The sequence below is a fragment of the Amblyomma mixtum genome, chromosome 2 (genome assembly GCF_055824585.1).
Source record: "Amblyomma mixtum isolate Tamu chromosome 2, ASM5582458v1, whole genome shotgun sequence".
Lineage (NCBI taxonomy): Eukaryota > Metazoa > Arthropoda > Arachnida > Ixodida > Ixodidae > Amblyomma > Amblyomma mixtum.
The window spans coordinates 192,489,185-192,516,670 of record NC_143013.1 but is presented as its reverse complement, the minus strand read 5'-3'; the positions used below and the strand labels follow the sequence as shown (position 1 = coordinate 192,516,670).

Sequence of the window (27,486 nt, the reverse complement as noted above, 5' to 3'; positions counted from 1 at the left end):
AAACTTCAACGCCGTTTGCAAGAGCTATAGTAGCTTACCCACTTTGATGAAGCAGCTGAAAATAAGCGTCCGACAGACAAAGAAGTCTGGGCCTCGACGCGTTGCTTGTGCGAATTAAGAACAGCAAAAATCGATACACCCCAGCGCGGGACCCTCGATATCAAAGGCAGAGATCAACTATTCAAAGACGGAAAAAGAGGGGCTCCTGATCAGCTGGATTACATCTAAATTCTGCTTGTGCCAAAAATCAATGTCATTCAAGATAGCAAGCAACCATCACGAGTTGCTGGCTCAGGCAGTCTAGGTCACTGGAGCTTACGACTCGAAGATGGTTTTGTTTATGGGGTTTAACGTCCCAAAGCGACTCCGGCTGTGAGGGACGCCGTAGTGAAGGGCTCCGGCAATTTCGACCACCTGGAGTTCCTTAACGTACACTGACATCGCAAAGTACAAGTCCCTCTGGAATTTCGCCTCCATCGAAATTCGACCACCGCGGCAGGGATTGAACCCGTGTCTTTCGGCTCAGCAGCCGAGAGCAGTAACCACTGAGGCACCGCGGCGGGGTATAAAGCATTAGTATACTTGCATATTTGTACTTGTGTCTCATCTGTATTGCAGTGTTTCTTTTCTGAGGGTGTTCTAATGGGGCTAAAAATGCGAATGACTTCAGGACAAGAAAAAGGATGATGGACGAAAATTAATCTTGCACATGCTTTTAATCTTCGCGACTTCGATGGCACTCTTTGAATGCAGCTAACTAGTGTGTTCAAACTAAAGCATATATGTACGCATCTCAGAGGGGTTAATTTCCAATAACACTATCTTGCTTACTTAAGCGTATTCAAGTTCTCTATATTTCCCAGACCTTAACTATGTACGACTTTTTCAGTCTTACGTTTTGCCAGAGCCTTTTCATACGCTGCCCAAGACTTAAGGCAGCTTTTGAACACCTACATACCTACATAGGCTTTCTTTGGGAGACTGATTGTTAGGAGAAGAACAAATTATATCTGGCCACAAGGGAAATATCACAAGCACATGCACGTTCAATTCAGGGAGTTAATTCCGCTTATTGAGCGGCGATATTCAACGAAAGATATCTGCACCTATGTCTCCTAGCGCCCATACTTCTCAGTTCTGAAAAACATGCTCTTTCGCTACAACGTTGAGTAAACTCCACTAGAGCCCTACAGCAAGTCAGTATGAAGCAAAGGAAGCGTGGTAATTAGGCAGGTATTCATTTTTTGGGACAGTTCATAAGACTCATAAGCATGAAACTAAACGCACAGGTACTCTGCCAGTAATATCTTTTCGTGGTGGTTCTTCCTCCTTTGCATCTGAGGTGTGCCGTTAGCGAAGGTTTCTTAAACAAAGACTCGTAGCGCGAGGAGTCATACTGCCAAAAGGAAGTGAAGCTTTATATACAACTTATTTACAATAATTATAAATGTACAGCAAACTGAGCCTAATAAAACACAAGGTGGATCTGCCTAAGAGGGATATCATCCCTCTTCGGCATAGCCGAAGATGCAGAGAATCTAAACCCAGCCCAGAACGATGGATTGGGCTCCCGGGCTGGGTTTTATGGCCCCAGAAAACCATCTCACATCTAGAGAACATTCATACTCAGCTCGCATTGGTTGCTTGCTGCGTGAAACTTCCAAAACACAAATTTTAAGAAAATCATTAACCTTAGCTGCCCCATAAGACGCACATAGTGAATTCCACAAAAGTGGTTGGTTCGCCTAATCGCGCGTCCCGCCCTGCAGCTTCGATAGTGAACCTGGCACCCCTATGTTGGGGAAGTGCTTTAGTCAAGGCAGCCTTGGCCTGCTGCTGGAACCCACAGGCACTCCTCGGAGAAAGGATGGCGCGCACCATCGCCGGCAACTCCACGAAAGCTTGGTGTCGGGTCGTGGGGAGCTGTACGTCTAGCATTCACTCAAAGATATTCTTCGCTTGGTGCGATGGGCGCCCCAGTGTCCGCAGATACGCATGCGTCACCAACACACATTCCTAAATAAAAGCACGGCACCCGCCGTCGTCGGCGATTCCACTAAAGCCTATCTGCAAATAGCCTCCCCTCCTACATTGGTAATTGGCGACGGGTGCCAGCCATAGGCATCAACTCCTTCTTGGGATCCGCAGGGGCCTAGCGATCCCTTATTCTGCCCTCAATACAGCAGCTGGCCCAAACTTTCACACTCTGTATATGCGCTGCGCTGTATGAATGTTTGCTCACGTCAGTACTAACACTTAAAGCACCTTGACAACTCATTTCACACTCCGCCTCGAGGATTAGTGATGAAAGCGAAAAAAATCGCTCACCTACCTACTCGGTTTCGCGACACACTTTTTCATTAGCAAACATGCCAGTACCTTTTAATGTGATAGCGTTTAGGCGGTCGTCTGAAGAAAAATTTCCAGTCTCTTCTTCACAATATTCCCCGATTTTTCCCTTCCATCATCTGGTTCACGTTACGCCATCAGGGTAACGTGAACCCAATTTCTCCTTAGCAAAAAAAGGATATTCTATAAATGCATTTTGAAGATATTGTAATAATTTCTATTTATTTCGTATTTTTGGTCCCCACGCTTAAACTGCAGTACGCATGCTTTCTAAGTATTAAAGGAATATTATTTCGAACGTTCAGACAGTTACTTCAAAAAGTTTTGCCCGCTTAGCATATTTATAATGCATTAAAGGCATGCTAAAAATATACATTAAATACGTTAGATTGCATTAAACATAGAATAAAAATATACCTTTTGATACATTAAAACATATTCAGGTCTTTTTAAAAAAAATCTACGAGGCGGCTTCACAGGATGAGACGGGTTAGTGTTGTCAACAGCGGAGCTAATGGCTGACGCGGCTATAAGCGATAAGCTGAAGAAGCACATCCCTGAGAAAACGCGTAGTTACCATTAATCTAGAGGTCTAAGACATTGCAGGGTCACGTGACACTATTGGAGCGCCGAAGGTGTCTGCACCGAGAAAGTGTCGACAGAAAGTGATGTAGCAAACAAGAAGGGCTCCGACAAGCATACTTCGCTTGCCTTATATATACGCACCGAGGGACGACGCATTATCTTGCCCGGTGAGGGTTCTTCGCGCGAAAAGTTAGGCCCCCAAGTTCTCGCACAAGCGCCATACTGGTCGCATTCAAATAAGGGGGCTATCTAGAATTGAACTGCTAGTCGAAACTTGCGTCAGGCATAGGTCAGGAGTCAAACTGTCAACCAACAAATACACGGGCGTCTAAGAGAGCCGGACGGCCTTGCCGGTTGGGGTCTTTTTCACTGGTATGTTCGGGCCCGGAAGTATCCAAGGCGCCTTTGCCAGTATAATGCTATCACGGTCTCCGCACGTAATGTTAATAACTAGTGGTTACCTTCCTGATATAAGTTACCATAAACGAAAGGACGGCAGGAAAGGGAGAGTTTTCACTGTCCCCCGAAGCGCCATTTCGAGCCCTAGATTGTTCCACGGTAGCTTGAAGTGGGATGCCAATATGTTTACAAGGACTGCACATTTGCCAGAATTTGAGTATACTTTGAACGAATTAACTGCATGTTTACGAATGTACACTTTAAGTACATTCCAGCATCGAAATCCTATTTCTTTAAACTTGATTTGAAGCATTAAATTCTTCGAAGGTAGCTTGAAGTGTGCGGCAAATATGCTTACGCGGACTGCCCATTTGTTAGAATTGGAGTATACTTGGACGAATTAATTTCATATTTACGAAAGTACACTTTTAATACATTCACAAGATGCTAAAAGCGCATACATATTTTTTCACGTATTTCAAACGTGCTCGAAGTATGCTTTAAATGGCGTATTTTTGGCAAATTTTAAGAATACGTTTCGAATACCAAGCACGAAAGTTGGGGAACCGATCTCCTGCATACTTTTAATGCATTCATGAATATATGCCTAAAATAAAATACAAATATCCCACCGCATATTCCAAACATTACTTTTCGCTAAGGGTCAGCACACAGAGAGCACTGTGAATCTTTAAATTCAAGCCGTAATCGTCCCCATAATTACCACCCATGCGCCTCAAAAAACCGGTCGCGCCATTTTGCGACAGCCGGCGGTGCGGCGGGGCGTAAGTGAACGGCGATGAAAAATAAAAATCAATATCTCGTCAGGCATAATTGTTACAAGCGAGCATTCTCGCTGAGGTGTTAAATATTTCTTACAGTTTTTTAAAGCAGTTTCATCAGTGTGCCTTAAATATCGCGTTTACCCTGCGCAATGAGATAAGATCGCAAGAAGCCTATGACGAGATCGCGAAAAAACACCCCACTTGGCCTCCCTTGATCACTCACCGCTGCACTAATTTGCGATATATCGGCTAGCACTCGCAGTTTTAGGTAGTGAAATGTCCTGTCTTCTAACAGATATAAAGTATTTTACAGCTGAAACAGGCGAAATTCTCATCTGGTTGTTTTTCTATTCATCACGCAGCCTCAGCATCGCAAGAAACGTGTGGCGCCCTCTCTCGGTGTGTTTGGCTAGGCGCACCTCTACGGTTTGGCTGCTTGCTTTAGGGGGGTTGAGTCATGCTGCATGAACTCGCGCTGTTATGAAAAGTACCCCCATCGGAAGGACGCCATAAACATGGGCCGCAACAAGAAAGCTCGCACCCTGTATGGGTATACAGGGTGTTTCACCTAAGACTTTCTGCAATTTTTAAAAATAAGCTATTTGAATTAGATACGCGCTTTTTCTGGCATAGCATTGTCCGTGGTGTAGTACATCATAATGCAGCTAAGACGTGCTAACTAGCAGGCTTGTTAACCAATATTTAATAGTTAACTTTTAAACTATTACCGTTGGGCTCCTTAATTATTGAGAGGCATGTAGCCCACCGTAAGTAATGTCCATATCCGTTTTTAGAATTTCGAAAACGCGGTTACGCTTGGCGCCGTGGCCCAACAAATTTCGCCTACATCGCGCCAAAATACATGCGGTTTGAGAAGCTTGCAGGCAAAGCAACCTCTCCAGTGAACCTAACTCGTCGAGATAGCCAACATTTGTTGTGTGCGCCTGAGTGATAATGGAATAGCGTGCGCTTGACTATAAAGAGTAAAGAAACTTGTAGGTATTTATGTGCAAGTAGAGCAACCCTTAATTCGAGGACGCTCATGCTTATTGCTCACTCAACGATATTTGCATATAGTTGTGTATACTTGCTACTTTTTGTTACTTGCTACGTACATGGCAGATATTAAAATCGCGTGTTATCTGCTACATTTTAACGCTCAATAGCAGCCAGCTGTTCGAAAGTTTCGCTGATGCAGTCAAAATGCAGAACGGATGCGTTGAAGTAACCGTACCTTGGTGGTCTTTTTATTGAATATAATGTCATTTCTTTAGAGGATACAGGCCCAATCAAGCCGGATTCATTTGGCTTCTTGATGTACTCCTGTCATCTATACATATATAGATGCAAATAAACTTGAATGGAAAGTTGCAAATACTGCAGGATTGTATGCGGCAAACCTGGTGCTCCGTTTCGTGCTTGTTTCACTAACTCATTGTGTGCATGAGGTAATTTGTTTAGTGTAACTATTCGTAGTGCGGTAATTCACAGTATTTCTTCTAGGTTACTATCGTACCTCTAATTATTCGATCGTTCGCTGTCACTAAGGTCTTTACCATTGCAGTAATCGCTGCTAATATCCGCAATCATGTCAAAGATGTATGTAGACTATGAAACGATAAGCAAGAGTTCATAGAACGGCATGTTGCGAACAGTCGTGACAAATTTACCATCTGCACTGCAGGAAGCTACACCTTTTCCTAAAGCACATTCAAGAATCAAATACTAGTTAAATATTGTTTATTATGCTTGCCACTTAAGTGAGAAATAAACGCCAACTAAATAAGTTCCCATAGGATAACATGAAGTTACAAAACAGCTTCTCTTTCTGCTTTAAAGAGGGCGCTGGGCACTCCATTCCGGCCACTTGTGCAATGTGCAGCCCGCGCTTCATTAGCAACAGAACGCTATATGCACGCAGCCTTGAATATGCAGTGAATTCACAGGTGCTGTAATTGTGCACAACAATGCCTAGGCACTAACTAGCTCGTGAGTGGCGCGACCTTATTACTTTTTGTATTTTTTGAACGGTGTACGAAGCTTTTTCTGCTTGCCGCATTCCTCCGTTTTTCCTCCTCACTATCCTCTCCCGGTGACTTTAATTCCGTTGGCTGCAGCTCTGGTGCTTTCCTTTTGTATTTTTGTAAGTAAACCTTTACTACTAATATTTCAAGGTGCGACTGCAGGCTAGTTGCAGAGGCTTTTTTTAAGCCCCCATATGGTCCACCGGAGGGCCACGAGCGTAAACCGTGGACGTAATAAGAGGGAGTGGTTCCTAGCGAACAATTAACATTCTCCAGCATCATCGCTCAAGCGGATGACTTCTGCGCTGTTTGGTTGTGTCTCCAGCAAAATGGCTCTCTTGAAGTCAATCCTGTGGTGACATGCCTGGACGTGCTCTGCCATTGCGCTTCGCTCCCTATTCATTTGTCTGAATTAGGCTTTGGGCTGCTTCACCCTTTCCGTCATATTGCTGGTGTCCCCAACATAGATGCCAAGCACTAGTTTTGCATACCACGTCTTGCAACTTTTCTTTAGGATGACGGGTTTTGGGACGGTGGAGGAGGCGTTTGACAACGGTGTATGGCTTGTGCGCAGTTTGTACCCTTCCTTTCCGAGAATACTGGCCGAGATTTCGCTGACGCCTTCGACGTGCAGATTGCATAGGAGTTTTTGCTCCTTGCGTATGCTTAGCTTAGGCGTAGAATTGGTTTCGTTGCGTCTTTCTCAATTTTGGACATCTATTTCCTATGAATGTTTTCTTTTCTTGAGGAGTTTTAATGGTGCAAGGGCAGCCTTGCAACAAAGACCGCCATTGAACAGTGTTTTCTTCTACATAAGGGTGGGTGAAAGACTATTTACGAAGTGTTCTACCTCAAAAACAGCGACCACTAGGCCACAAGAAAATCTGTACGTATTGGAAACCGGTGGGTACCCAGCGGCACTGGAGATCGATCCCCGAACCCCCTGCGAACCGCATGCTCAAAGCACTGCTCTCGCTTATTTTGAAATGAATAAGAATTGGGAATCGCATTCAACCAAAACTTGCTTGAATGCCACTGTACCCTTCCGACACACCTCTTTGACAGTGTTACTCCGGGATAGACAATGACAACGAGACACAAGATTCGCAGGATTATATGGATTACCAATGGGGATGGGCGATAGTGTGAAGCGCGAAGAAGAATGTGAACGGGTGCATAGTTAGGAAGAAATGGGCGTTATTTTCAAAGCTACGTGGGCGACCGGTTGCGGAGGCAAGGAGGAAAATAGAAAAGGGCCGTAGGGAGAGGGGATGTCACAGTGCTGTACCTTTGCCTGCGCCGTTCTTTCTTCCCTTTTACTTTTCCTCGAGTCGTGGAGCGCAGGTGGCTGCTCCTTGACTGCGCTTTTTTTTTTACCTCCGACAGTGAAGAACTACAAAGCTGGCGCGTCTGCCAAACTGGTCCTGCAAGGTCTCATATGCATGAACGCATTCTACCCGCCAGGCCATCGTAAAAAAACACAACACAGCAGATAATGTGCCAGTCCTGGCGAAGGGTCAATCCGCAAGCGGACAAACATCTCCTGAAAATCAAATTAGAGCTTTTGGAGAGAATCGGTTGCATGTTTTCACGTTCTCGTTCCGCAAGACTTCCACCAGCTTTGTAAAAAGCGCATTGCAAGGCACCGACAGAGAGTTGCACAAAAGCAAATGATGGTCGATTTGGCGTGGTTTCGCCAAATGCGAATTAAGTGCGTTAGCACTTCGGTTTTCACTGTGGTTTCGGTGTTCAGATACACTGCGCATGGCTGGAAGTCGATGAAGACGGTACCCAAAGCCCAGTGCGAGAGACTGGTAGTTTAGGACACGGTGTGTTCGGTTGTAGCGATAATGCAAAAGGGAATTCTGGCTTGCTTACATGTGTCGTATTACGTATTATGTCGATCTGCCACCGGTTTCCTCATTGTTTGTACATGGTTCATGTACATAGATCAAAAGAGGAAGAATGTAGTGGTCTAATGTCATGGCCAGCCAAACTGATCTGATCGCGCCGTCTGGATTCGGAACCACTCATCGCCATAAAGTATTTTTATTTAGTTAATTTTATTGCAGATCAAGCAGACTTCAGACATACAGATGGACCTCGGCGAAATCCAAGATTGAAAGCCTTAGTGCCGCACTAAAGATTGCGGTCCCGCCAGGTCGCTGTTGTTCCGCCGCAATGCGGGGGCGGCGGCTAGTGGTATTGCGGCCGCTCGACGGAAACGCGTCATCTTGCGGTTACGGTTGTCATCTGCTGACTTAATGAAGAAGACTGCGCAAGAAAAGGCTTTACCTTAGAGCCTTTACTTCGTTAAACAATCCATTAACTTGTAGAGGTCATTGTGGTGGTTGCCCAGGAGGTGACCACGGCCACCTTTATTTGAAGGCGGGCGGAGAGATGATAGCGGCCGAGCAGCGGCGATAGCGACGGCTTAGGACCAGGTATAAGCATTTCTCTGCGCGAGTCAGCGTTCTCCAGCATGTGCTGGCCACCCTTCTGACAATTGCCAGCCTTGGGGCTGCTGTTACTGGTCTGGCCGTCGTACCCTGCTTCGTGGGACGTGTAGTGTGGTGCGCGTTTGGAGGGGCTGGGGTGGTGGCTAGCAGGATTGGTCTTTGCCGAGAGCACTTTAGAATCAGTTGGATGGGCGTCCATAGCCAAAGCAGGTTGTACCGTGCGGGATGCAGGGCGGGGAATGTTTGCGGCGAAAAATTTAAAGGCGTCCTTCAAGTCGTCGTAAACATGTTCACCCGGCGGCGGAAGGTCGAACTGGGAAAAGTGATCGGCGGGAAACTCCTTCTTCACGAGGAGGTACCGCCAGATCTGCGATCGGACGCCGTTCACGTTTAGCTGAACGTCCACTTGCAGAAACCAAACGACGGGATGTGCGGGCGCAATTGCCACAGTTGCAGACGCGAAGGGTCGTGAAGCTCGGGTGGCTGTCACTCATCTTGAGCGAGGTCCTTGTCGAGAAGGCGGGAATTCGAGGGTGCGGGTGGTGTTAAAGCAGCCGAGCTGGAGACGCTGGACTGGAGCGGCAGAGTACTGGCTGGTGACAGTTGCAGCTTGCTGTTTCCTGAGGATGCAGCCGGAGACGAGTGTGATGCTGGTGCGCGTGCAGGCGCTGGCGGTGGCGAAAGCGGGTCCGCCTCGTCAGAGCGGCAGCGGGTAGTATGATTCGCAGTAGTACGCGAGGCAGGGCAGGCGAGTGGTCAGAGGAAATCGGGCGGGTGAATGTCGCAAAGGACTGCGTGTTTAATCGGCTGGATGGTAATGCCGATCAGGCGTCTCTCATAGCCTTAGTCGCTTTGGGACGTTAAACCCCATAAACAAAACAAACAATGCCGATCAAATACATCGCAATCTCCAGTTGGGCGAAGCAACCGCCGACGCCTGCAGGTCGGAACGCTGGGAGCAGGGGCTGGAAATCCAGGTCTTGCCAGCCTGCCATGCTGGGACGCCGCCGGCATAGTAGGCGCGGCTCGCCGAGTCACCACTTTGTAGAGGTCATTGCGGAGGTCGCCCATGAGGTGACCGCGGCCACGTTTATTTGAAGGCTGACGGAGAGATGATAGCGGCAGAGCAGGGGCGGCAGCGTCCGGCTGAGGACGAGGTTCAAGCGTTCTCTCTCTGCGTGAGCCAGCGTTTTCAGGCGCGTGCGGGCCACCTTTCTTCCTCTTCGGCATTTTTCCACTCTCGGCCGCACGGGTCGCTACAAACTATAGTGCACAGGCGAGACCTTTCTGCGGCCATGTAATTCGTAAAAGCTTCCAAAACCATGTGTCCTCACCCTGCGTGTCAAGAAACCAGTCTTAGAATAGACCTTTGTGGGGATAGTTGGTAATCCATTGAAGCAACTACTAGTAACTCACACGAACAAGGAAAGGCAGGGAATACAAGCATACAGACAAGGACAGACAGCGCTGTGTTCGGCACTTCCCTGTCTGCCCTTGTCTGTGTGTGCTACTACTATCTGCTTCAAAGAAGCTAGTCGCGTGAAGCAAGGTCTCCATTTCTCTAGAGATCATTTGTAAATGACAAAGCGACAAGGCCAGAGCATATGGTTGCGTGTTATCTCGAATTTCCTATTTAAGTTATCATACGTCAGGCCGCCTATACTTCCAAAGCATCACGTCCTGTGCCGATCCAACCCCTTCTAATCGGTGGTAGACCTCCACCAGCGGTGGAGGCATACCAGCGGTGGAGGCATACCAGCGGTTCTTGCGTCGCATATGCACGCACACGTACACCTACGCACACACACGTGTATGCACGCACACACGCATACACACACACACACACAAAGACGGCGAAGGGTTTCAACGAAAAGTTGCATGAATGCGAGAACAATTTCTATGTAAGCGCATCGAACTAGCTGTATGCGATGGCAAGTCTCATGAAAGTGGATACACGTTTAAATAGTAACATTCTGTCATTTACACGCCGAGGAAGCTATCGCCATAATAGTGCATGGATGCAGGAAGCACATGCTGCGTGCCAATAGTGTAGGTAACAGGAACAGCATTAAACTGCCGTTCGTTAGCGGTATGATGCATATGTTTTCGTGCGTTGCGGAAAAATGAAACGAAGACGGTGACTGAGCATATAGACCGATTTGAAATACCGTAAATAAAACCGGTCCCCATGCGACATCAGCCTATACAGACCAAAGATCAAACAAATTGAAAATGTCGGCCCCGGTAGTCCTGCCATTTGTAAAGGTGAGCATCACATGCTGGATATTTTCAGTGTATGACTGCCCTGTAGCTCGCTCCAAGAAAAATTGTTGAAGATTCAATTGCCGACAGCGAGAGTTTTGAAGAATAAGAGTTTTTGGTGCGCCCAGAGCCCTACGTCGGGCGTATTTGCCAGAATTCAGCATCATACGCGTTGTTGAAGCTCCACAATTCGTCATGCAGCCGAAAGTCACAATATATCACGTGCCCTTCTGTACCAATCTGGTACATAAAGTCAGAAACAGAGAGACACTTTTTGAAGAACAGAAAGCAGCCCGCCGAAAGGCCTACGGAGCGTGACACAGAGACATTGCAATCTGTTAGAAAAGGTCGCAGGGCCACCACTGTATTCGATTCACTGTCGATCTTATTTTCTCGAACGGCAACAATGTCTAGCCGAGTGCCCGTAAACAATCGGCGTAACTGTACTTGTTCGTGCCTAGACCGGAGCCGGAAGATGTCGAGCGTTGCGACGAACAACTGGTGGACGTTCACCATGATGACCAAAGTGCACGTAAGCCGACCATTCGCGATGTCGGGAGCTAATCCGGAAAGTGAGACCTCCCTAGAGCTGGCACCCTTTCTTCTTGACACGGAGCGCCGCGGAGACTTCTCGATGTTTCAATTTCGACGGCGGCACTTGTGCTTGGATGTAGAGGCGACGTCCTCATCAGAGTAGGCAGAACTCGGTGACGCGCCACGCTTCGAGGGCACAGTTGAACCGGGCACATCCACCCCACACTTGCCGTGAGGGAGCGAGCTGACAGGCTGGCATTGAGCAACCTGTATGGCTCACCCTAAAGAGACTTCATGAATCCCTTCAGTGCAGGTGCTTGGCGCCGCAGCCCCACCACCGTCTCTTTCTTTCTCAGACTGACGCATAGGGCAGGAACGCGCATCAAGAGTTCCAGCATTGACGCTGTGTATTTCCGGTGTGTGCTCAGCCGCGCAGTGAAGGTCCGCATCTGCAGATAGTTGCCCCGGCCGTGAAGGCGTAGGAGGCTCACGCTGCAGATCAGATCCAGTGTCAGGCACTAGGCGATCAGTAGGTGATTATGCGGGGGTAACGGCTGAGATGCCACGAGCAGCATCCAAAACTGCTTTCGCATCTATCAAATGCTCCTGTAGAGTGCCGTCCACGGCACGGGTGCCACTGCAGAGCTTATAGGCATACGACACAGGGCACTCCTCTTAAGTGTGGCCAAATATTTCTTTAAGTATGACAAGTGGCAGTTTGTAACAACCACTTGCCAGGACACTGGCGCATCACTTAAGCGCTGCACAAGCGCACGAGTAGTGACATGAGGATTCCACGCGATCTATAATTGCGATTGGGAGGATCTTGACCGGCTGACCAATCTTACAGCACCGCAAAAGATGAAAAATGAGAGGACTCCTAAAATTTTGTAAGAACCCCCGCAGAGAATACAGTAAGGAGGGTTGATGGGTTGCTTCTAGGTACTAGGTACTTGAAGATTCTATAAGGCAAAGAGTCACACAGACCCTATCACGAGAATGCAAGTGGTTTCAACAGGGATTTTGACGGGAAAATCATCAAAAGAATATTCGACACACACTGCTGTAACCTAGCCTTTAAGAATGGGGAGTCGGCCGCCAAGGTTTCAACAACAGTTACGGGCAATGTGTCGCAATTCCCGTGCTTAGTACTTTAGCCTCCCACTGCTGTTTCTAGCATGGGCTACTGACTAGGGCGATCAGAACAAAAGCGCTTTTTTTCTAGAGTAAAGCACAAGAAGATAAGATACAGAAGCACGATAGGACACGTCATGCGAATGCGGGTTCTTTGTTCGAGTCTTTTGTGCCAAAAGCAAGTTTTTCCCTTAACGAGCACGCAGTGCAACCTAAAACAAAGTATTACTATAGCGGAGCGTGCAAATCGGAGGTTGATAATTAGTCCATCGGTGAATTTTTGAATTAAGCTATCCAAGTAAATTCTTCTAATGTCTCCTTAAAGCGGGTAAGGAGTAACAGCGGATAAATTACAATGAGAGATAGGCTACAATGAGAGTTAGAAGAAGAGGGGACGCGTGGGGGTTAACCTGGACTGAGTGGTCTTTCTCGGAGAAGTTAACCAGGCCTTCCTTGCAACAGCTCAAGGTGATAACGAGCGCGCTTCGCGTAATGTGAACCAAAGCTGTCAGAACGAAGCGGCACCCATAGTAAATGAAGCCAATAACATATTTAACTTATATGTCTTCGAGTGGCAATCCTCAAATAAGTTTCGACACGTAAATTTTTATGGCCACCCTTTAGGCGGTGTTGTTTTAACACATGACGTCGTGGCAGTGCGCCATGCTTACTCTAAGGTTAAGTCATGGATGACATCGTGACAAGGCGCTAAGGATACATGTCATGAATGTTTCCTTTAACTGAATAGTCCATACACAATGGCTACCCAACTGACATCCTATTTTCCTATCTTACTTCCTTTCCCCCCTCATCTCTCTCGCAATTCGCGCATTCCATGGATATATGGTGTAAGGTTTGGAGCGCTGTTTTTTTTTTTTCCATGTCTGACTATATACCCATGCATTCAATGTGCGTTGTTTCTGTTATCTCATTTACCTAAACTGGCGCGTACAACACTTGAGCAGCCGTGCCGGGTGGATCGCTGAACGTGGAGAGCTGTTATCTGCTTTCGAACGGGCCGCGCACAACCGCTCCTTGTGCGGAAGTAGTAGCATGTAAAGATCGGCGGTCCGTCGCTGCATGTGACATGCAGAAGGTTGCGCAGCCCTCGGGGAAAGGCACTTGGCAGTTCGGAATTGCATACTATCGCTGTTGACGAATAGATAAACGCAAAAGAGGCCGCCGTCGTGGCTGAGTGATTATGGTGCTCGGCTGCTGACCCAAAAAACTTGGGTTGGATCCCGGCCGCTGTGGTCGCATCTTGATGGAGGCGAAAAGCTAGAGGACCCTGTACTGCGCACTCTCAGTGCGCGTTAAAGAATCCCAGGTGGTAGAAATTATCAGGAGTCTTCGACTACAGCGTCCCTCACAGACTGAGTCGCTTTGGGACGTAAAACTGAAACTGAACAGCGAAACGTAAAACAGACGTCACAGTGATATCAGATTCAAGTTACAGTGTAGGTATTTTTCTTTCAGGTGTGGAGAGGGATTCGACACCAACAGATTTAACAGACATTGTAACCGCGCTTAGGGCACTCGTTCATGAGCTAGGTGCGCAGACGCCATGCTTCAGTAGCCACGGGGCGGTCCGCTGGGAGGCAGGGTAGTACGTCCAGTGGAAGACGCTGTGTACGCGTTGTAATTATACCCTTTGCATAAACCTTTCGCCAGTCGGTTCTCTGTCAAGTTTCCGTGCAGCCGGCAGGTCAGATGAGAGGACGACGACGAATACGCAAAGCAATTGTGCCAATCAATTCTGATGGATAAGCGAACCAGTCTGGTTCCGTGACTGGTTTTTGGAACCAGGCCACTCAAATATACTCAGTAAAGTGTCGGCTTTCTCAGACTCAATAAACGCTTCGGGTTGCACCAGCACTCCATGCCACTCCTGAGGTCACTAATTCGGATTACCAGAAGTTCAAACTTCTGGTCAGTGTTGTGAACTGTAACGAATTTAATGATTAAATAAGTTTAATAACGTGAAATCTGGAACAGTCTTTGTTGAAGTCCTAGCGCCCTGGAGATTTTATTTAGGGTTGCGCAGAAGCAATTGAAGCAGTTTATTTTATTTGATTTATTGATGAGAAATCCCCAAGGTGGAGTATATTTCCGTTAGGAGGCAATTACTCATTAGTTTATTTTAACAACTTAACTCTTCCACGGTCCATCTTTTTCTCATTTAATGAAAGGCTGCAAAATAACAACAAAAAATGTGACCGGTTTTTTGCGATATTGTTTCGCAACGTTGTCAGTTGTGGGGAAAAAGCCTCAGCGCTGATCACGTCGAAATGAGCTTTCATCGCTCACTTTGATACGTTTCTGAGTGATTCAAGAAATTCAAGAAAAAGAAATACAAAGACTGCCGTCAAAAATGTGATTTCACCAGTTTTCCATCTTCTTTGTTATATCTGTGTGATAAAGCCTTGTAAGCTCCCTCTCAATCGCCTTTCGGCAGCCTGCATGCCATGAGAGACGGAGGAGAGCGAGTTACACATTCCTGATCCAGCTTCCCACGTTCATTCAGGTCGATACTGGCCGCGACGGATGCTCACTGCGGCAGTGTGAGCGCCCCCCGCTTCATTGGCTCGAAGCGTGTTTGAGAGCATTAGGGCAGCGATAAAACGCTGTCGTGCGTTTTTTATGCTGAGTAGGCTTTTTAAACTTGCCCCACCAAGAAGCACCCTGGATTCTAGATTACATTGGGGAATACCTCTATAAGGCGAGATTATCCATGTTATACCACAGCCTGCGCCCTCCCATCAGTCTGAAGCAGCCAAATCAGCCTATATTTCTGATCCTTATCTGCACAGGAGAAGTGACATAATTTCGGTCCTTACCGAAAATTGCGAGCACGTTGTAAATAACAAGCAAAAGAACTTTGATAGGTGTCCAAATTACCTGTATTTGAAAAAAAGAACTACCTCTACATTCGCATCTGTCTATAAACGCTTACCTTTTTGCTTCCACCTTGCTGCTAGATCATTTGGTCAGCTGTGTGATGCATCGCCTTGATGAGCAAAATTCCTGCCGGGTCCACTTTCGGCCATGAGCTGTGACTTTCAAGACGGAGGGCTGCCTTTTACCTCGAATGCGTTGTTTTATGCCTCGGTATTATCTCTACTGCGTCCGGCGTACTTGTTCATAGAACCCCAGTGCTCCACTGTGGCCACACGTGTACTTTATGGCGTGAGCAAGTACTCTCTGACACGGCAAGGAATGCCGCCTGCGACGATAAGAACATAGCAACTTCGTCTACAGTCCTTGAAATGCGTGAGCTGGCGGCTATGTGCGCGAGAGTAATAGACGACGAATACGCGCAACGAACGCCTAGAATATATACCCAAAAACTACATTGTAAGCTGTTGCTGGGCAGTTTAGCCAATGCCAGCCGTGTTCAGCTCGAATCTTTGCGAAGAAGCCAAATTGAAACCTTTGTAAACCATGTCGGTACTTGTAGTAGTACTCGCTTGTTCGCTTAATATAATATTTGCCAGAGAAGCATGGAATTTGCAGTAAGGCTATTGACTCCACGTTTGAGGGCCGGCTTGTTCCATCTATTTTATCGTTTCCTCCTTCATTAAGATATTTCACCTTTTTTGAAATGATAAGAACACGTTTATTAGCAAATGTGCAGCAAGGGAGATGATAACGGTGATCATTGTGGACAAATATTCTACAGTTTTGTGTGCCTTTCAAAAAACTTATTTAAAGAGAGAACTAAATTCGCAGAAACGGGCGCACAGCTGGTCACGGCACGTTGAATGAAGGTCTCGATCGATAGCGCTGTACAGGACATCAGAGGCTGGTCGGTGTGACAGGGACGCCGAAGTGAGAGCATACAGAAGGACCCACCAAGAATGACGTTATGCGAGCACGAGGATGCTAGTGCACCGACCGCAGTTTTGTAGATGACGTCTTTGACAACACAACTCGTGCAGTGCAAGCGGCGAGTGGCTGGATTTGCTGGGCGTCAGCAGTACGGAGTAAAATTCCAGAAAAAGCCGTGAGAACTTAAATGGTGCGGCGGGAAAATTTCGCGTCCATAACTGATAAAGCTGCTCCGGTGTCAATTAGGGCACACTTCGCAACACCGCCTAAGACCACTTAAACTACGTCGGCCTGGGACGTCAGAGGCCTTGTAAAGTTCGCCGAAAGCGCAGATCTTGCCTCGGGAACTGCGCTCCCTAGTTTTCCATGCGCCATGTGCGGCAAATGTGATGGTGCGGGAACCCGATACGACTGAACAGGTTGTGGTTCCAAAGGCGGCGGAGCTACTGGAGCCGGGCAGGATAGGACAACGGCGGAGGTAAGCGGCGCAGCCACTGCCTACTGAGCGACGGTGGCACGGCATCCGCGATCTGCAGGGCGTCTGCGACCTGTGCCTGCATGGTCTGCTAAAATGCCGGAGGAAGTTCTGAGGACAGAGCTGGAGCCCCATGCACGAGCGCGAGTTGACGTGCCACTTCTTCACGGATGAATCGTTTTGCCTCCTGCATGAACTGGGGTCTCCTGCGACCACGGCATCACCGGATACTACCTCAGCCTTTCTTCTGGGCCGACCAGTGAGGACGTGTTTCTTGCGGAGCTCCTCGTAGCTCTGGTACAAGCTGATTTAAAGGAGTCCTCGTCGATACCTTTCATAATGAGCCGCATCTTATCAGCCTCAGACATTTTAGAGTTGGCGCGCTTGCACAGGTTCACCACGTCTTCCATGTAGCTTGTGAACGTCTCACCCAGCAGCTGCGTCCGCTCACGCAAGCTCTGTTCAGCGCAGAGCTTGCGCACTCCAAGACGGCCAAATACATCGGTGAAATTGGTCTTCAAAGCCGACCAGGTGGTGATGCCCACTTCATGGTTCCAGAACGAGATGTTGGCGACGTCGGCGAGGTAGCAGATGACGTTGTTTAGCTTTATTGTGTTGTCCCAGCGGTTGTGCGTTCTAACCCTCTCGTCGGATGCCAGCCAGTCCTCGACTTCATTATCGTCGGTGCCGCTGAAGACAGCTGGGTCCCGCTGCCATGGCACGCCGGCACGGATAACAGGTGCTGGCAATGGCGGGGGCGGCGGAGCGGTGTCACTCGGCATTTGGTGTGTGGCGGTGCTGCTTCTCAACTCCAGGACGGAATCAGAGTCCACCTTCACCACTTGCAATGGATTTTCGGGCACAAAGCGCAAAGCACAGCACGGCACAAAGCACAGAACGGCATTCACTGAAGATCAGCAGTTCCAGCAGCTCCAACCTGAAGCATGCGCTCGGCGAGAGGAGTCCCACTGTCGCGCGGGGAATTTCTTTGTCGGTACAGTGTTTTTAAGTTTGTTGTCTTTTCTCTCGTGCTATTTTAAGGGATTACGGACATCACTATCAGACTACGCACTTCTGCTGCAGTCTTCCGGTACTCCTGCAGTTCACTCTCGCTCTACTGTAGTGACTAAAGGTTACGCACTTGCTAATTGCTCCCAGGAATACTGTCGTCATTGCTGACGGAATGAATCATAATGAGTGTCAATGAACTTTGACACATTGTGCACCTTAGTGAAATATGCATGTTAGTGCACCACGCACTTCAAACGCTGCCGTTGCAGTGCACATAGTACCAAACACTCTGAAGGCCATGGCTGCTGTACAGCACTGCATGTTACTGTACAGATTCCCAACAAGCATGTGATTCTGATTTCAGTGGTTCGTTTCAGGACACAATTCTCATCATAAAACTACGCTAGCATGACGTAAGTAGTTTTTTCTGAACGTATTTTTTTCGTGCAAGTCGGTACCTGATTCAGAGCTGCACTGTAAGGGCAGAATGGCAAGACGACGCAGTATCTAGAAAAACTACTACTGTGCTGATCAGAGGAGGCATGAAGGCACAGAAAATTATTAAATGAGATATTCGACAGCGTTCAAAACTGACCCTTGCGCCTTTATCGTGGTTTTGCTGTCCGAGAGAGCCGGATAACAAAACTCCTTGAACCAATATGCCTACTAGACGAGTTCTACAAATAGGACCAACTCATCTAGACGACCAATTCTTCGACCGGACCTGTTCATCTGTGTGACGAACTCACCTACTGCTTAATTCTTTCACAGAAACGACGTGGCTATAAGACCGACATATTTATTTGAGTCAATAACCCAATAGGACTCTTTGTTTTCAGGGTTGTAAGCTTTTGCTAGAGCTAGGACACCTTCTATTTCGGTAGAAAGAAGGAGCATAAGTGTCTCACAAGAGTCAGCCCACGTTTATTGTCAATTACTGAAAAATTCTCACGTTTGTTACTCAGCTGCGCACAGAAGGATATTTTTTCCCAACTTGGATCGCACCCGTATTTCCTGAAATGAAGGCCTGCTTGTATTAAACACATATCATTTGCTACACTGCGCGATACCGCAGGATACGGAATGTAGATCTAACATGTAACAAAAATATGTTGTTGTTTCCTACTAGAATGCTATATCTTACAATTTAACATTCACTAGCGCGCATATGCTAGGAAACAGTTGGTGACAGAAAAGCACTGCTTTCTTAAATGTCTGGGCATCTGAATTGCTGTGGTTGGAGAAGCCAAGGTACTCTCACCAAATACCGGCTGGTGCGCCTGCTTTTGGATGGACGAGAAATAGAAAAATGCTGCTGTATTCCTCAATTACTTTGCGCGTAAGAACCCCAGGTGGTCGAAACTTATTAGGGACTCCACCACTGCGGAATCGCTCTTGGCCCGCATGCAGCTTCCGGATATTAATCCGCGCGCACGGTTCTTCGAACGCTTTATTTTTGACTCGAAGAGCACAAGGAGACTCAAATGGCCAGGTTCTTCGCGAGAAGCCTGGCATACCCGTACTGGTACTTTATTCGCTGTGGACAAACTGGTCAGCAATCTCAGTGAGCACAGGAAAGTCGGCATTTAGAGAAAAGCATAAGGAACACAAGAGATTAATCTAGCACATTCATGTTGTCTTACAGTATTTGAAAACAAAATGAGTAATTGGCCGTAGCTTAAGTACTATGGTGCAACCCGCAAGGGCTTGCCCAAAGGTAGAGAAGCAAGTATTACAGTAAGAAAATGCGCAGTTGTACCACGCAACAACACCACAGATTTTTTGACAACACGTCTAGGTCTATAACGTTTTATTATTTTGTGCCCTTTCGGATTTTGGCAAATAGGCAGGATTTAAAAGTGCATTAAACAACAATGGTATAGGGAAACTGGTTAGAGGACTGCTAATCTTGGCCTGCACTCCGGAACCGCACAGCCCTGCCGCAAAAATGATTCGGAGGATTTCAGAACCTTTTCATAAAAGATGTAGACACTCTTGTGTCAGATTTTCCACTGTTCCTTGATCGCTGAAAAAGTAGTCAACCATGCGACAACAGGTGCGTGAAGCACGTGGCACAGCAATGTGTGAAGCATCACAAGACTTTCCTTTTTGATAATTTTGGTGTTTTTTTCTGTATACTGTAAAGCATCAACCACTGTTCTGCCGCATTCAAGATGTACCGTTTTTGTCAAAAGTAACCAGGCTGCATGGTTTGTTTCTAGCTTTTATAGTGGAGCCCTTGTGGCGTTCCTAAAGATCAAAAGGTATTGTAAGCTAAGAAGACCCGCAGTCCTAACCTTTAACGGCTATTTCAGCTTGAGGGAAGCTGTAAGTGCTCCACTGTACGAGCTAGAAGCAAACCTTGCCGCCTGGTTACTTTTGACAAAGACTGTACTTTAAAGTTAGTGCGTCCATGTGTTTGTACATTCCTTCCCAACTTTCTATACGGCCTTTGCTGCTCTGCGCAATAAGTTCAAATTCTCTTTTCTTTTGCGATTTTGAAAGTCTCGTTTAAATCTTGGATGCTTAGTGAAGGAAGAGGATAAATGGAAGATTGTTACCGTTCTGAGTTCATTATCACCATAAAGTCAAATAAATGTGGCGTATCGTTGTCTTATTCCTGGAAGTAAACATTTCATGGTGGAATAGATGTCTTTACTGCGAGATTTCTTCTTTTCTTCGACTCATATGCACAGAAATACATTGCATAACTTCACTGCGAATTAAAAAGCAGATGGAAAGAGCCCTCGACCAGTCGTGTAGCTTGCTCATGATCTGCTCGATGTTGCTGCTCCACATTTTTACCTGTGGCGCGAAACACGGAGACTAAGGAGAAGGGTTCAGCTTACATTGAGAACAACGCACACAACTATAGAAAGAAAATGATAGGTGTAACTTTAAGCGATAGGAATAGGGCAGATGAACCACGAATCAAATGCAGGTTGATGACATCCTAGTCGAAATCAAGGGGAAGCAATGGGCTGGGGCAGGGCACGTAATGCGAAAGCAAGATGAGTAATGGTCATTAAGGGTAACAGGGTTGATTCCAAGGGAAGGGAAGAGTAGTAGGGGGCAGCAGAACGTTTGGTGCGCGGATGTGGTTAAGTAGTCCGCGGGGATAGGGTGGCCGCAGTTAGCGCAGGACGGGGTTAATTGGGGAGATATGGGAGGGGCCCTTGCCCTGCAGCGCGCGTGGTCAGGCTGATGATGATGATGACCAGGTAAATGTCAGCTAATGATCGGACAGAGGTTTAAACGTTGTTAGGTTTCACTTGGCCTGATATTAGCATACCATTTCGGGGCAGAATCTGGCCGACCACAAGGAATAATTTTTATTCTTAGTCCTATATCGGCGGCTGCCGGGCCTACCCGACCAGGACTACCCGACATTTAAGGGGGACTTCGGGAAAACTAGGTCCGTCAGTACAACGTGGGTCCAAGTCCTCAACTTCGGCCTGGGGGCTTTCAGCAAGATCGGTTCAAGGAATTTAAATAGGCTTATTTACGTGATGCCGACTTTATCCCGATGGCGGTTTCCTCCTCGACGTCGTAACAAATTACGACCGACCGAGCTTTGACAGGTTCGTGCAATAAAAAATGAATTATTCAACTATATTACATGAAAACTTCAAGAAATACCACGCACATGATTTCTTTACTTAAATATGCCCTGAAGAGGAATCTTAATTCTTTTGCCGCGGGAACATGGTCTACACGTTCCGACCACTTTTAGAAAGGGAGATATTATCCTATGCGGTCGATTTTCCTACAACATCGCAAACGTCTCGGCACCCGCCTATTTTTCTTTTTGGACTGACCTACGAAAGCAAGAGTCATCCAACACGTAGAGTTCCTTCCTGCCAGCAGCATGGCGGCCTCGCTGCCACTTTTATTCTATTCCTCAGCTTTCCGTGCACAGATAGTTTCAGTCGGAGCCTACATAAGCGCAAATTAGCTTACGGAAATAAAAGTACGCGTGGACTCTTGCTTTCGCTGATCGCTATGTATCACTATCACTCCGCCGACTGCAGAGCGGAAAGCCGCCATGCGACTGGCTGAGGGGCACTCCATGCGTTGGCTGACTCCTCATCTATTCGGATGAGCGCTTAAAAAAAGGCGGAAGCCGGGAAGTTTAGTACAATTCCGTAAGAAAATCGGCCGCAAAAGACAATAATTCGAAGAATCAAATAATGGTCGGAGCGTGGCACCCTCCGGGCATTAAATACAAAAGTGACATAACACTAGAACAATATATATACTATATACAGTTTCGCTGAAAGCCCGTCTCCGAGGCAGACCTATTAAATTGTCGTCACTCAAACTCTGAATGACCCTGGCATGCGCTGTCGGCGGGTGAACACAGCCTGTCCGACAAAGCGCGCTTCCCGAGTCTCTAGTGTCTGTGCGCCTCAGTGAAGAATTACATGTGTCAACGCGTTGTCATTTTCATCTGCGAAGTTGTCTTACGAAACCATTTATTGACGATAAGACGTTCAAAAAAGCTGTAAAAGACACCATCTGCATCTGGTGGCGGCGCCATCGATCGGGACCAAAGGGCGCAGACCGGACCACTCGTTGCTTCCCCGCGCGGCAGTGCTTACGGTGGGGACAATAGCAAAAGAGGGCCCCTCCCTGTTTTGTGGTGCACTCCGCTCCTTGAGGTCGAATCCATCGCACTGTCCAAAACTGCCATCGGTAGTGGCTGCCACTCGTCTCTTTGTTCTGCTGTTAAATTTGACATTTAAGCCACAGAGCCAAAAAAATTGGCTGTTGTTTAGCTCTGGTTAAACCTAGAGTGACGCGAGAGCTGCACCCAGCCGCCTACTTATACAGCTGCGACACTTCTCCCCGTCTCCACTCCAGCCTCCCCACTCAACTCGCCGCATGCCGGCAGCTCTTGCAGCTCGGTTTCGCAGGCGAGCTGCGCCGCCGGCAGCAGCAGCTGCGCCGCACCACGTGACCAACCGGCTCATGGCCACGGCGCCGCTTCGGAGCTCAAGGGGTGCCACGCTGAAGGCTCGAAGTGCTGGCGTAGTGTAGTTCTCGCTACAAAAATACACACATACACATAACGCTCGCCACAGCCATAAGCTAGGTGCCTCGAATGACGAAAACGATAATCATGTTCAGTGGCATTTTCATACGCTAACCGTAAGAGTCTCATGAAGAGCAACAACAGCGGGTAGCGCGCTCAGCGCGCAAAAAGCTTTAAGGCTCAGCGAAAGTCTGGCATCTTGCTCTTAACGTACTACCACGCCCTAAAGCAGCACACTAACAGCACACTAAGGTGTATAGTAAGGCTAACCTTATCTTTAGATTCTTTCCGTGCAAAAGCCAATAAGAGTTTAGTTGTTTCCTCACGTTTTTTTCTTTAAGTTGGTCGTAATGAGCTTAATCGTATCCGATGTGTGTTGGAAATTTTGTCTGCTTATTGAATATCATTGGTACCAGCACTGATATTTTGATTTTACGCACAATTTGTGATACATTTGTTTCTTGCATTAGAGCTTGAAATCGCAGGAAAAAACGAGCCTAGACTTTTTCGGATGGTATGGAAATGTGGGTATTTTATTTTTATCTTTACGTCTGGTGTTCATAGCTAACATATAATTGAAAATTCTGGATCTAAAACAATAAATTATTGATGGAAACAAATCATAGATGTGAAGTTCGTTGTACAGTGTACGTTAGTCGCCGTAAGCGGACTTAATTTTTATGGTGTTAGCTGAAGCACTCAATCAAAGAGAACGGGATTGAAAGATTAAATGTGCATTAACACATATCCACCAGAATAAGAGCATCGCTCAGCCCTCGCCGAAAAAAGGGCACTTTTGATAGCATGAGGTGTACAATTTTTACCAGCGTAAATTTTGAACGTATTTTATTGAACTATCCCGTGAAAGTCAATAAAATCAACGAAACAACTGGTTCTGTTCTTCTTACGATTGCGTAGTGACTGAAGACCTAGAAATGCAAAATTATTTGTTTCCTAGGAATGCAAAATTGATTCACGAAATGCAAGCATTAAAATTTGGTGAAAATAATAGGAGTCAAAGAGACAATGTGATCCCTCACATGTTAAACGTCCAACGATGCACATTCTTCGTGCGTGTCAAGGTCTTTCCTTCTGAACTGATTTAACAGAGAATGACAGCACGTGCTACCATTCAAACTTCGCGGCTTAAACCAAAACCAGAAGTATAGCATTTTAATATCCGCTCCAACCTCTTGGCTCTTTACGGTCGATTTGTCTGCTGGGCTGTAGTTCCCTATACGGTCAGGCTGCCGATGGCCAGTGCAGGCCATCGTGATGTAGAGGAACGACGGGCGGCACCTCACTGGGATGAACACAATCTCCGCTGATGGAATAGTAGTTCGACGTGAGTTCCTGCTACGCGAGCAGACTGGTTTCTTGTTGCCCTTCGTGTCCTTATTTGTGCCGCATGCTTTAGTTTTCCCAAGTACATGTGGTAATGGCCGTATGGCTGTTACCTCATCATCGCGCTCTGTGGAGCCTAAACAGAATGCCGTGCTCCGTCGCTTTGTTCCTTGTGCCCTTCCAAAGCTTCTGTTCGGTCGGAATAAACCGGTGTCCTTTAGCTTACTGTGAGTGTGTCACTGGGCGGGTGAGACCGTGGGTTGCGGACTACATTCCTGGGAAGGCGAGGCCTTCAGACTTCCCCCTTATACAGTCTGTTCTGAAAGCAGTAGGACTGGTTTTTTCCTGAGCGGACGGGCGGACGAGAGGCGGTCTGCGCGTGCAGGTTCGTTGAAGGGGGATATTGGGAATGCTAGGGAAAATCGGCAGTCGGCTCTTGGCCGTTGAAGAGAGCAGGTCGCTTGTACTGTGAACCCCTGTCGAAACGTCTCGTCACGCAGAATCATGGAGCGTTTACTGGATCAGCGATACGCGATCAAATTTTGTGTAAATCTTGGCAAAACGGGCAAAGAGACTCACGACATGATTAAGGAGGCCTATGGTGACGCTGCCATGGGTAGATCACGTGTTTTTGAGTGGCACAAGCTGTTCTGAGAAGGTAAGGAAAGAGTGGAAGACGACGATCGCTCCGGATGCCCTTCGACCAGCAAGACCAACGAAAATTTGTAGCGAGTGAAACATTTACTGAACAGTGATCGTAGGATGAATATCAGAATGATTTCTGATGACTTGAGCATTCCTGAAACCTAAGTTTTTGAGATCATGACAGAGAACTTAGTCTTGAGGAAAGTGTGTGGAAAGATGGTGCCGAGAGTGTTGTCAGAGGAGCAAAAGGCCAACCGGAAAGCGATCTGCCAGGATCTTCATCATGTGGATGAAGACCCTGATTTTTTGCCAAACACAAGCCGGCAACGCTGCCTCAGCCCCCCTACAGCCCCGACTTCGCCCCGCCAAACTTTTTTCTATTCCCGAGAATAAAATCGACACTCAAGGGGAAACATCACGGATCGGTAGAGGCGGTTAAACAGGCCGTGACGACGGAGCTAAACAGCATTCTGGGCCAGGCGTTCCTGAAGGCGTACGAAAACTGGAAAATTCACTGGCAGCAGCGTGTAGGTGCGGAAGGGTGCTACTTTGAAAAATTCTAATCATTTGTACTAATCTCATGAATAAATTTTATTTAAAAAATCAGTCCTACTACTTTCAGAACAGACCCGGTATGTATGACAAAAACGCCGGTATCGAAGTATTCGTCGAAGACATGGTCATATTTCTTACTCCTGTGCCGCTCCGGTGCAGAGAAAACGAGCACTGTTTTGAAAGTTGGAAGCTATGGAAGGTGCCGACTAGAGTGTAGTGGTGCATAAAAACTTGCCTCTAAAGTGAGGTTTTCTTCTGCGTTCAATTATGGAAAAACTATGTAGACTTTCTCAGGTGCCCAAAAATGGTCGCAAGCAACTGCAGCCGTGTTGAGCGCGGGAACTAACGAAGATGATGGTACTGAGTTTCGAAAGAATTTCACTTGCTTTATTTTGACGCTTCAAGGATGCACTCAGCGCTGACAGGCGAGGGGCTGCAGTAGACCGTGACCGTGGCGCACCACTTCCCATCATTCGAGCCGGAAAAACAGCACCAGATGCGTGTGGCACAGCTGTGAGTAATTTCAGCCCGTAGGCGTGGATCTCGGCGGTATGCGGACACCGGGCGACCGGATTTCGCCTCCGGGGAGCTGAAATTCTTAGCACTGTAGCAACGCCGGCGATAGACTGATTTCACAAAGCTCACTGCGTGTGCGCTTGCTGCCCCCATCTTAAGTCCTTCTCTGCGCCACCTACGCGGTAGGTCGCTTCCCTTTGCGTATTGAATGACACTAAATTCGCTTGCGGTGCTCTTTCTGTTCCGGTATTTACTGCATTCTGCTGAAGGAACCACAGGCATGTGCAGCTTTGATAGGGGAGCATCACTGCTGCGACTGGAGGAGGTGGTGACCACAGAGGGGTCGCTGCACTTTTCAGTCGAACCTTTGGGCTCGAAGTGGTGCAGGCGGTGATAAAAACGTGCTTTACCCCCTTTCAAGTGATTCACCAGAAAGAAATTCCTCCGCGAACCATTTTCACGTGTTCGTGTTTCTGCCCACTTGGCAATGCGAGGAGCGGACCGACAACGCATGAAGGGGGTGTTCCCCGACAATGGAGGGAGGCGACTATCCCATTTCACCTAGAACTCCCTGCACTGCCACGCTAGCAGGGTCATGAGAATCGACCGACGCCATTGGCTGGAAGGGGGGTCCTATCGCGTGGAAAAGCCGCTTCGTTCTTTGAGCTGTATCAGACTACAGCCGCGCATAGAGAACGCGCTGCGTCGGCCCGTTCGCCGGCCGGAGTACCACAACTCCCAGGGTGCATCTCGGCGGCGGTGGCGTAATGCAACTAAATCGGTCTATTTGCTTTTATCGCCCTACTGATGGGCACCGACTGCCCTTATGATCCCCCTTATTTCTCTTAATTTGAACCAAATACCTAAACGGCCTAATAAAAATTCACAACAGATGCCCAACAATTACACCGCTAATTATCACTTGGAACTCATTTTATGAGAATGCCAGCCACGGACACGGTGATTATCGCGTAAGAAGGAAGATTTCTCCTAAAAAATGCTGTTTTCTAAAATTACTTACTCTTCCCATGAAACGTCCTCAGCGCTGTTATATCTTTCTGCGGTCTGGCAGTGTTCCTCAAGCAACGGAAAGACACCGCAATGCTTCTCATTAAGTGGTTTGAAGCTTTCACTCGTGTGGAAATACATTTGGCGTCCTCTTGGAATGCTGCCGCAAGTATGCCTGAGGGGCGCGAACGTAAAGACTGTTTAAATATGAAGCTCTAGCTAAATTAGCGCAGAATTCGGGAAATAAATTCTTCGACAACTCAGGTCAGGTGGCTCGCAGACACGAGAATGTAAATTTGCCGCTACCAACAGCAGTGAGTTGGAGTGCAGGTTTTGCAGTTATAAGCCATCTTTGCCTCTCTGAATTGTACGGTGAGCAGAAGCAACAGACCGATTCTCATTTTTGTGAAATTTAAAGGGAGATGTTTTGCATCCAAACTCCGCATACATGATGGGGGTACAGACGCAGCACCAAGTGCACCAAATATAGTGAGCAACTCATGAAGCAACTTAACCCCCAAAACCGGATAATCTATGC

At 47.4% G+C, this 27,486-nt stretch overlaps 1 protein-coding gene across 6 annotated transcripts in view; it reads right to left on the bottom strand.

Annotated features, from left to right (window-relative positions):
• The window catches only part of LOC149361936 (putative monocarboxylate transporter 5), a 38,425-nt gene extending 22,747 nt beyond the window's left edge, over window positions 1–15,678 (bottom strand). For all 6 annotated transcript variants that reach the window (XM_089572875.1, XM_089572874.1, XM_089572881.1 and 3 more), the window contains exon 1: window positions 15,485–15,678. The gene's annotated coding sequence lies outside the window, so the exon portion shown is untranslated. The remainder of the gene's footprint in view (window positions 1–15,484) is intronic.
• Between the last annotated feature and the right edge of the window lie 11,808 nt (window positions 15,679–27,486).